Source organism: Hypomesus transpacificus, chromosome 19, assembly GCF_021917145.1.
Source record: "Hypomesus transpacificus isolate Combined female chromosome 19, fHypTra1, whole genome shotgun sequence".
Taxonomy (NCBI): Eukaryota; Metazoa; Chordata; class Actinopteri; order Osmeriformes; family Osmeridae; genus Hypomesus; species Hypomesus transpacificus.
The window spans coordinates 454,236-466,088 of NC_061078.1; the positions used below are offsets into that span (position 1 = coordinate 454,236).

Below are 11,853 nucleotides of genomic sequence, written 5' to 3' on the forward strand. Positions count from 1 at the left end.
GTTACATACCGCTGTAGGAGTGTGTCATGGTTACATACCGCTGTAGGAGTGTGTCATGGATACATACCGCTGTAGGAGTGTGTCATGGTTACATACCGCTGTAGGAGTGTGTCATGGATACATACCGCTGTAGAAGTGTGTCATGGTTACATACCGCTGTAGGAGTGTGTCATGGTTACATACCGCTGTAGGAGTGTGTCATGGTTACATACCGCTGTAGGAGTGTGTCATGGTTACATACCGCTGTAGGAGTGTGTCATGGATACATACCGCTGTAGAAGTGTGTCATAGTTACATACCGCTGTAGGAGTGTGTCATGGTTACATACCGCTGTAGGAGTGTGTCATGGTTACATACCGCTGTAGGAGTGTGTCATGGATACATACCGCTGTAGAAGTGTGTCATGGTTACATACCGCTGTAGGAGTGTGTCATGGTTACATACCGCTGTAGGAGTGTGTCATGGATACATACCGCTGTAGAAGTGTGTCATAGTTACATACCGCTGTAGGAGTGTGTCATGGTTACATACCGCTGTAGGAGTGTCATGGTTACATACCGCTGTAGGAGTGTGTCATGGTTACATACCGCTGTAGGAGTGTGTCATGGTTACATACCGCTGTAGGAGTGTGTTATGGTTACATACCGCTGTAGGAGTGTGTCATGGTTACATACCGCTGTAGGAGTGTGTCATGGTTACATACCGCTGTAGGAGTGTGTCATGGTTACATACCGCTGTAGGATTGTGTCATGGATACATACCGCTGTAGGAGTGTGTCATGGTTACATACCGCTGTAGGAGTGTGTCATGGTTACATACCGCTGTAGGAGTGTGTCATGGATACATACCGCTGTAGAAGTGTGTCATGGTTACATACCGCTGTAGGAGTGTGTCATGGTTACATACCGCTGTAGGAGTGTGTCATGGATACATACCGCTGTAGAAGTGTGTCATAGTTACATACCGCTGTAGGAGTGTGTCATGGTTACATACCGCTGTAGGAGTGTGTCATGGTTACATACCGCTGTAGGAGTGTGTCATGGTTACATACCGCTGTAGGAGTGTGTCATGGTTACATACCGCTGTAGGAGTGTGTCATGGTTACATACCGCTGTAGGAGTGTGTCATGGTTACATACCGCTGTAGGAGTGTGTCATGGTTACATACCGCTGTAGGAGTTTGTCATGGTTACATACCGCTGTAGGAGTGTGTCATGGATACATACCGCTGTGGAAGTGTGTCATGGTTACATACCGCTGTAGGAGTGTGTCATGGTTACTGACGACCGGAAAAAGCTAGCGGGCGGCCGACTGAAGCAGTTCGTCCCAGCGGTACAAGGACAGTGGTAACACAGGTGTGGATGGCAGGGGTATAAACAGGCTCTTTTCAGGGGGGCATTCAGGGTGCGGGGGGGTTCAGCAGCACAGCCAGTCCAGCTTTAAACAAAGGAAGAGTCGTTCCCCCGCCTCTCCCGTCATCTGGCTGCGACGCAGCGATCTTGTCAGAGAACAAGACGCACTCACGCTTGCATGAACCCTGTTAGGCACTGCCGTTGCCATAGAGATGCCTTTACGTCGACCCGCGTTCCCGAAGATGACAGGGGGCCAACGACGAAGAATTGAACCGAAATGACAGTAATGAATATTTTAGCGTTGTGAGAGAGGACAGAGAACAGCAGGCTGCGATCCAGGCTGGTGCCGGACACCAAGCCACAATAGGAAATGAAGATTCCCCCAACAGCCGAGGCCCACAGATCAGCCACATATGTCCAGGGAGTCTCTACTCACACTGATAAGATATCAAACACATCTCATTAAGATTCTAATGAGAGCCTCTTCCAGGAAGGGAAAGGGGCTGCTCAGATGAGCTGATATGTTAAGACGCTGACTGAAGGCTCTCTGCAACCCAAACACAGATCTGATGTTTTATCCTCTTCATGCTATTCATTAATTACTTGATCTGACAATAATGCACCCAAACAATAGGTTCTGGTGTTGGTTTGTTTAGCTCCCAATAAATGATTTTACGCCTGCAAATACTTTTAGGGGGAATGAAATCACTCAAAATTAAAACGTTTTCTTTCCCAGACTGAAAGTAAATGCCTCATTTTGCAAAGATAATTCAGTTGTAGTGCATAATCACAGGCCACTGTAGTGCTGGACTGTCTGTGTTAGAGGCTGGGGGGGGCTGTAGAGGCTGGGGGGGTGTAGAGGCTGGGGTGGAGGGGCTGTAGATGCTGGGAGGGGGGCTGTAGAGGCTGGGGGGAAGGGGCTGTAAAGGCTGTGGAGGCTGGGGGGCATTTCAGGCAGCTCCCCTGGGTCCACCTCCACAGGGACCTCCCCCTCCTCTCCCTCCCTCCTCCTGCCATCACCAGGAGGGTATCGCTATGGAAACCGGCAGTAATGACACACTCCATCACACCTGAGCTCCTGGAACAGTCCAGAACAAGGGAGATGTTTCAATGCCAGACATGAAAGCAGGTCTTCTAAAATAGCTTGGGACAAAATGGTGCCACCAGGCCCTACCTTCAGGGACTTACAGCACACGGGTTAAGAGTTTAACAAATGGGTTTAATAAGAGCAGGAAATATATCATAGAAGGCTTGGCAAACTCAAGGAAAAGTCTCAAGTACATTCTGCTAAATGCTGAAGCTGTTCTAAAGTAATCCACGACAAAGAGCACTAGTTGCTCATTAGAAGTTATTTGGTGCAAAATTCAAAGTACGTATTCCCTGCAGGTCTCCCTGCCAGCAAGCCAAAGTTCATCAATGGGTCCCATCTAATTCCTTTACAGCTGCTGTAGGAATGACTTCTGCACCCAGCTCACCAACACACAAATCGATGGCAAGAAAGGGATTTCAATTTAACGTTCATTGACATTTCTAGTTTTCCTTCAGGAGGCTGGAGGAGCAGCAGCCTCACAGATCCAGGCAGCAGGGCTGAAGCCTCCTCATCCCCCTGGAGCCACGCCCGCTTGGTAAAGATGTGATCTACTTCACGTTAAGGACGTGTAGCCGTGTGCAAGATGGCCGCCGCTCATGTCCTGGGATGACCTGGTGTGTTATGAGCACAGTACCTGGTGTGTTATGAGCACAGTACCTGGTGTGTTATGAGCACAGTACCTGGCTGGGAGGGTACCTGAGATTTTGACTGCTGATCCAAGAGCTATATTAAGAGGTCGCAGGTTCAAATCCCCCCATATGTTGGGAGCCTCGGAGCTCCTCCACACTGACATGTTCTGCACTGGAACCGGACCAGACCGAACGCTTACAGGGAATCCTGTCACAGGAACAGGAAGTTACATGCTTTGACTAGGTCACAAAAGACAGGGGGATTGGCCAATTTGCAACATAAACACACTACCAATAGGATTGATTGCTCTATATTCATCTCGAGGGTAAAGAGAAGCAAATCAAATTGGACTCCCAAACACACACACACCAATCAGTTCAGGAGTGACGAGGAGATGATGAGTTTAGGAGGGAATGTTGAACCAGGTCTCCTTGGCAACAGAGAGACAGAGGTAGTGATGTATGGTTGTAATTCTACTTGATCCCCCTTGTGGTGTGAAGAACGGCCCTCTTTAAGTTTGACCCATGACCCCTTACTCAGCCCCCCCCCCATCCGTTCTTCCTCGAGGGTGATCGATTTCTCCTCCTCTATTGTCGCAGCGAGGGGAGGACCTCCATCTGTCAGAAGGACAGGGGTGCTGACGGTATCTCCTGTAGACACCAGTTCAGTCTGAACAACGAATGAGTCTCTCCTCCGGACCCCTGAGAAGACCAGCTCTTCTCTACAGCTCCACCCACTAACACAATCTCTGCTCTACAGCTCCTCCCACTAACACCATCTCTGCTTTACAGCTCCACCCACTAACACCATCACTGCTCTACAGCTCCTCCCACTAACACCATCACTGCTCTACAGCTCCTCCCACTAACACCATCTCTGCTATAAAGCTCCTCCCACTAACACCATCTCTGCTTTACAGCTCCACCCACTAACACCATCTCTGCTCTACAGCTCCTCCCACTACCACCATCTCTGCCATGACTGGTACATGAAGGTACTATACGATGTGACTAAGGAATACATACTGTTTCCTTGACTCGGACAACCGAAATACTGTTGCACTTCTGATCCTTGATCTTCAGCTTTAATATGCAGTATATGCAGACATTTTCAAAAAGACAGCTTGAAACCTATCTTTTTACCAAAGCATTTAACTAATTTGATCTCAGAGGGGTTTTATTACTTTTATTAGTTGTAGTATAGATTTTATTGATTTTTTGGATTCCCGCAGAGACTGCGGAGTGTGTTTGACTTGTATTATAGTTTTTATTGATTATGTTTTCGATTCCCGCAAAGATTGCGGCTTGTGTTTCGTTACATTTAATTTATATTTATATACAAAGGCTCGAGATACCGCAAAGACTGCGGCTTGTAATCAAAAGGCTTGAGAAACTTAGCTTCTGGACGGCTGTGCAAAAGGTCTGAGATTGTTCTGGATTACCGTAAAAACGGCGGGCTGTGTTCAGGTTTTATTAGTTTTATAACTTATAATATTGTTTTTATTGATTTTATGTAAAGCACTTAATGTGCTATATAAATAAAGTAGGGTTAATAAAATAAATAAAATAAAATAATAAAAATAATAAAACTCCTATTATTATTATATATATGGCATTACATAAAACCGTCTGTTAGATAAATAAAATGTTAAATGTAAATAATAATGAGCACTGAAGGCCAAAGCAACATTAGGTCTTTGTGTTGCTCACCACCCCTCAAGCAGAACACTAGCACTGCGAATGCCAATTTTGTTTCGAGTGATCACTCAATTGAACCGCCGGAATATAATCAATTCACACAGGCTACTTCAATGTATCAATAATCTGTATGCATAGTTTCATACATATTTAAACTATTTTTTAAGTTTGAGGGATGTCACAAAACTGTCAGCAAACAGTGTGTGTTTCTAGTAATTACCTTAAAAGACGTTCGCCCTCGGAGGCCACTGGTGAGCGCTAACGACAGAGGGAGATTTCAAATTGGCAATTTGAGAGAGCAATTACTCTGGTGATGTCCTAATGTAGTCTCCCACTGACGGTCGGCAGACAAAATGATTAGGCATGAGTATATTAAGCGTGTTTTTAATTTACAGCCAAAGTAATTATACAGTAGCCTTCCAGTCTTTAACAGGACATTTGCACTAACTAAAAGTACTTGATGCGCCCCATCTCCATCCAATACTGGGTTAAAACGTTTTATATTCTTCCTGACCGAGGGCATTAGAAAGGTTGCATTCAAATCAATTTAGGTTCAATACAAAAACATGAAACATGACGTTTCCCCCGGAGAACCACGTCGATATTTCAGCGCTTTCCATTGACTACTCAGAAGCCAGGTCTATTAATTAACTCCGCCAAGCGTACAGACTCACCAGCCTAGCTGATGCCAAGCACCTCTGGTAATATACTATAGGATGGAAAATCAATGCCAAGTCATTTTTCTATAGGTATACATGTCTGTCTAACGTTCCTTCACAGGGAGTTTCAGCACATTGAGCAGCCATCTTTACCATGAGAGCTCAATACCAGTGCGTTGTGCGTCTAAGGGATTTCCATTGAATGGCCAGACAATGGCATGCTATAACTCCAAGGTGAAGCGATTGTATAAATTCTGCTTTTATGCACTACTGTACCTCTGAGAGCTGCCTGCATTGCTTGTCCAGTTTAATCTGAAATTGATCTCCTCGCCAACGGAGGGCTGGCGTCTGCTAATGTCTCAGGAATGAATAAGGTTCAGTTCCTGTCATGAGCTCCGCTCCATCTCAGTCACGCTCCCAGCAACAGGGGCTGAACATGTAGCAGACAGACAGGCAGTGAAAAAGACAGACAGGTATACAGACAGAAAGGGAGACAGGCAGGCAGACTGACAGGTACACAGACAGACAGGCAGGCAGACTGACAGTCTGATAATTCTGCCACTGGGGTGCCACACCTCATAATCTCCTGCCAATAAACCCGCAGAATTTCAAATAGAACGCATTGGTCTGATGCAAAATTTAAATAAACTTGTCAACTCATATTACATCTCTATTCTTTCGAAATATTTAACTTGCAAACCGAGCCCACTGCCACCAGTGTAGGAAGGTGCCCATTCAGCCCTGAACAATTGACACGGAAACACTTATCAACCAAAATTACAGGAATAGACAAGGCCAGGGAGTTGCATTTTATTTAAATTTTTTTGCAGATTTTGTTTGGGCTTGTTCATTAGAAATTCGCTCTCGCAATGTCCGACTCTGCGGAGTGGGGAGGTGGGTGGAGTTGTCTCATGCTGCATTCACTTGCAGTGGGATATTAGAAAAATTCGCTCCTTCAAATGTTTCATGAGCCACAACTTTTCTTTGTTTTCATAGCTGCCAACTGGGGTGGCAGTTGGGGTGGCAAGGCTATATTTAGGGTGGCAGTTGGGGTGGCAAGGCTATATTTAGGGTGGCAGTTGGGGTGGCAAGGCTATATTTAGGGTGGCAGTTGGGGTGGCAAGGCTATATTTAGGGTGGCAGTTGGGGTGGCAAGGCTATATTTAGGGTGGCAGTTGGGGTGGCAAGGCTATATTTAGGGTGGCAGTTGGGGTGGCAAGGCTATATTTAGGGTGGCAGTTGGGGTGGCAAGGCTATATTTAGGGTGGCAGTTGGGGTGGCAAGGCTATATTTAGGGTGGCAGTTGGGGTGGCAAGGCTATATTTAGGGTGGCAGTTGGGGTGGCAAGGCTATATTTAGGGTGGCAGTTGGGGTGGCAAGGCTATATTTAGGGTGGCAGTTGGGGTGGCAAGGCTATATTTAGGGTGGCAGTTGGGGTGGCAAGGCTATATTTAGGGTGGCAGTTGGGGTGGCAAGGCTATATTTAGGGTGGCAGTTGGGGTGGCAAGGCTATATTTAGGGTGGCAGTTGGGGTGGCAAGGCTATATTTAGGGTGGCAGTTGGGGTGGCAAGGCTATATTTAGGGTGGCAGTTGGGGTGGCAAGGCTATATTTAGGGTGGCAGTTGCCACCCCATGCCACCCGGGAGATCCGCCCCTGCCAATTACTCACTGTTTTTCATTGAACATAACCATGTTGTCTTACAAATGAAGCTCTTAATGCTGCTGCCTAATTTAAGAGATTTGTTTACATTCCTAGCTTTGTAATCCACGTCTAACTGCTGTCTGTGGACATGTTGGTAGGGTGTCAGTATGCGTGAAATACTGCGTAATGCGTTTTTATCAACTGGTGTCGCTATCTGGCCATCTTGCATAGTTCCAGCTGCAGCACACTCCTCACTGTTTCCATCTCCTCTCGTGCCGGGATGACTTCATTTAGGAGGGCCACAAAGGGGTCCAGGCTTGTAGTCACAGGGGCACCGCCCCTGCAGTCAGTCAGGCAGGCAAACAGACAGGCAGAAAATGATAGATTTAGCACCCAGCTCTTCATTACTACTGAGAGTTATCTAGAAGACCAGAACATGAGCTCTCCCACCAGAAGACACGCGTGCACCTGTTCTTTTCAGAAGGCTTTTTTGAAACCTCCAAATCACCATACCAGTCGTAAGACAGCTCCCTCCCTCCCTCACTAGAAGAGGACAGATCAGGGCTATTCACTGATAGTAACATACTGTTCCTGTCAGAGCTGAGCTGTCCATGTGTCTCTCAACCAGGTGCAAAAGCGTTGGGGAAAAGATGAATTGTGGACCATTAAAACGAAGATTTCGGTTTTGATGAGAAAACAGAAAATCACATAATATAACCTAATCTCTTAACGCCTCGACAGCGGGAGCCCATGTCTACTGTAAATGCCTGTGTCATTCAAACTGTAGTAGGGCCCACAGTGAAAGCACTTACCATTAGTTCTGAAAAAAAAATGATTAGCGCTTGCTGGACAACTCACTGCGTAAGGTGGCAGTCCACTTAAATGTGTGAGGCAGGAAATGTAATTGCGTATTTGTCATCTGCTAGTTGACCATATAAAGAACCTAATTGCTGGCTAGTTACCTCCACCATACATTTGTGCCCGAGGCACTTTGCAGCTGGAGTAACACGGGAAAGAGCCGGGCAGGGAAAGTGTGGAGGCTGGCGAACTGGTAACAACCTTTTGGCGCTGTAGTCTGTTTACTGTAGCGCGCTACACCTGCATTCAAATGAAGTCCCCTTTACTCAAACCGTTCCTCGTCGAAAAGGTTGAAAATGCGTGCAATGCAATAGCCTGGAGAACTGGCATAAGCAGGTGACAGTCTAGGGGAATTACCAAGCCACTTTTACTGATTAGCCTCATTACAATGCCTGTTCATGAGGGCCAAAATTCAACCTGTATTTGGAGAAGGCTAGGCCTACTCTTTCATGAATAATGCACTCAGATAAAAGGCAACAGCAATTAGGTAGATGTGTGGCTTTTGCCGGTGATACATTTGATGTCATATGCAGCCTCCAACTGTAGTCTATTCCGAGCGGTAAAAGAAAGAAATTATGATCTTCACTTGAACATAACCGCCCTCACAACAAATTAGGCTTGTGGGCTATATTAAAAAAGAAAACAGGTGTTTATATGAAAAATACCTTTGCCCTCTCCGTGATAGCTATAAATAAGGCGGATGCTTCACTGTGAGCTTACTAATGTCATTTTTATCGAGAAGTGCTATTTTTCAAGGTCAGTTGATAAGATTAAGTAAGACTGATTTCCGTATCAGGACGTTCTGCCACAGGGGATAGCATGTCTGTTTTGGCAGTCGCCCAAGATTCTCAACCGACGGTCAAATGATCACGCCACTACAAGCTGTGGTCAGAATGTTAAACGCTTGAATAATACCGAGCACAGAGGACACAGGCCCTCTCAGACACATCCGTGCACATCCAGCTTTCACCACAGCCTAGAAAGAATTAGGGTTAGTTAGGGCTAGGCTAGTCTAGTAAGGATGAGATACATCGACTGTTTTAAGGAGAGAACGTGTTAGGTAGCTACCGTTGAGCTAATTTGGGATTATGTTGCTTGCTCTACTTGACGAGTTCTAGCTACCACTGGTCCCGTAAAATACAAATGTTGCCCTTTTGTTGATGTGACTGGTCACTGACCGGACAGGACGAGATCAAGTACAGAAATTCACCGCTGTTAATCTGTAGGCTGTTTGGTTTGTTAAGTGATCTAGACCATCTGGGAAGTCGTTCATGGAAAATGTTTGGAAAAGCCGGGCACAAATCTCTCGGCAGTGATGTGATTCAATGAACCCATCTGTAGGGGTGGGACGTAAGGCCAGACCCTGTTTAAGGAGAGCCTGTCTGTAGCGGTGGGATGTAAGGCCAGACCCTGTTTAAGGAGAGCCTGTCTGTAGGGGTGGGATGTAAGGCCAGACCCTGTTTAAGGAGAGCCTGTCCACTCCCTGTTACATTTTTTTTCAAATGCTTTCACACAAATACCTTACTTTTCACACAATTTCTGAAACCTGACACTCAAACACCAGAGCCACACCTCAAATCTGCAAACCACATGCACATTTTGGGCTTTTGACTCAATTTCATGTAACACTTTTTACAAAACACAACATACAATTCTCCACGTAACACAGACAATTCAACAAGGTGCATCTTGATTTCCTTTTTCAAACACAATCAATCAAAATGACACACTAATTCATCAGTGCCATTCAACATTCCACATGTGCAAACACTCATTGCTTTACTCAACACCAACCAAGTTCAGAACCTGGAAGTTTCCCGAGAGTGGCAGCTCTCCCCATAGATATATAAATGCCTTTTTTGTATTTTTTTCCTGTTGTGCTTAGATTCACAAATGCATTTTTTCTAAAAGATATTCTCTGCAGCCTTATCAGATCGTCTCTTCCAATTTAAGCAATTTAATTTGATCAGATTAACGTGTCTGTGTGGACTTCAACAACCTGCCATAATAACAGACATCGTCTCCTTCAGATCACGAGCAATGTCGTCTGGTAGCATGTAGGTGAAATATTGCTTGTTAATCTTATTAAACCGATTATCATACGTGATTGAATATTCATGAGAATGGAAGGATCCATGTTTAGTAATTTTAAGTGTTTCCTAGGCTAACATTTAGCAAGCTAGCTGTGATTGGCTAAAATTGGAAGAGACAATCTGATAGGCTGCAGAGAATACATTTTAGAAAAGATGCATTTCTGAATTTATCAGGAGGGTTCCAAAAATCCACACACACAGATGCAGGGATTTGTAACTTGTGTTTGTCCGATTTGTAACTTGTGTTCGTTAGGTTGCAAACAAATGTAATGGGGTCATTTATTTGTGAATCACAAAATACATTTGTGAATCGTGTTACATTTATTTGCGAATCCTGAAACACATTTGTGAATCGTGTTACGTTTGTTTGTGAATTAAGAAACTAATCTAACTCCATATCACTAATATCAGATCAAAATGAACACACATAGCCAAGTACAAAAATACAATTACGTAGTAGGGTCTTCCATCGGAGACTAGCCTACCACTACGCATCATTCAGCCAGTTTAAATGGATGTTATCATTTTAGCTAACCACTAGATGTCAATGTGATGTTAATTTTTAATGTGTCGATAGTGCAGCTCTTTGGACCGGCACAATCTGAAGAAACCACCTGAACTTCACGGCATCGTTTGCCCTTCCCTACCCACCTGTCTAGTATCAACATCCTTCGCAGGGCTATAATTCTCAGTGGCGCTGTCACGTGTTCACTTCAACCACGCCGCCTGGCTTTAACATTCTTCCACATATTTTGTGTCGTCATTTTTTCATAGTTTTTGTCAGATGTATGTATATATGTTTGTACGGAATGTGTACCAAACGCCTGACCATATTCCAAAAATCCAGTAGTTCCTTACCGGACGCTGATTGGTCCAAAACCCTGAGGGCAGAAAAGTAACGTTGAGCTTGGCCAGATGGATTCCTGCAAGGTCGTGATCTGGCAAATTCCTCTGTCTCACATGGTTCCAGCGCAGGGGCGATTCTAGGATCAGACCTTTAGGGGTGCTCAGCACCCAATGAGAATGAGACATGAATACAGTGCCTTGCAAAAGTGTTAAACCCCCTTGCTAATAACAGGCATGCAAACAGGTCAGGGGTGAAAAAGGTGATAAGGATACGGCGAACCCCTGACCCTCTAGACGGGTCCAGGGGCATGCTCCCCTGGAAGAAAATCTATTACATTTTAAAGTTAAACGCATGAATCTGGTGCACTTTGAGAGCAAAATTAAAGAGGCTAGATCTATGTAGAATCTGTGCTCTTGTAAACAATGTCACGTTCTTTTAACCATAAAGACATTTTTTGTATAGCATACATCATAAAAAACTGTTAAACAAACGGGATTACCTGTGTTGAACTACTTTAAAAAGCAAAAGTCAAAAGCATCACTTACTGTAAAGCTAACACAATAGACAATTTTTTATTTTGTATTACAATTGTTTCAACTAGATGTGAGATGGGTCTTTAAACCTCTCCCCACGCTGCCTCTGATTGGCTGTGAGGTTTAGGCATTAGGAGTGACGATTGGTTCCAGAGGCAGTTGTTAAGTCTGGAAGCACGGGTAAAATGCTGTGTTGGCCCCGGCTACTACTTACAGCTGCTTGAGCACCCCTAAAAAGGGTATAAAATCGCCACTGTTCCAGCAGTAGAGCATTTGACTGCAGATCATGAGGTCACATGCAAATCCTCCATGTAGTTGGACGAAGGGCGGCGTCTGCTAAATGAATAACACGTCAAATTAAAATATCTATTGTGGAGCTCCATGGTGTGTCGGGGCAGAATCTGCTCTGCAGAGTTCAGTACGAGTCACAGTGAGAACACCCGCAGTGAAGG

General features: G+C 45.0%; 1 long non-coding RNA gene across 1 annotated transcript; it reads right to left on the reverse strand.

The window, feature by feature from the left end:
• Nucleotides 1–2,659: 2,659 nt before the first annotated feature.
• On the reverse strand, nucleotides 2,660–11,016 carry LOC124482116. Its single transcript, XR_006957712.1, has 3 exons — nucleotides 10,880–11,016; nucleotides 3,138–3,278; nucleotides 2,660–3,052 (listed from the first exon to the last, which is right to left on the reverse strand). It is a non-coding gene; the product is annotated as an uncharacterized LOC124482116 (long non-coding RNA).
• Nucleotides 11,017–11,853: the final 837 nt, after the last annotated feature.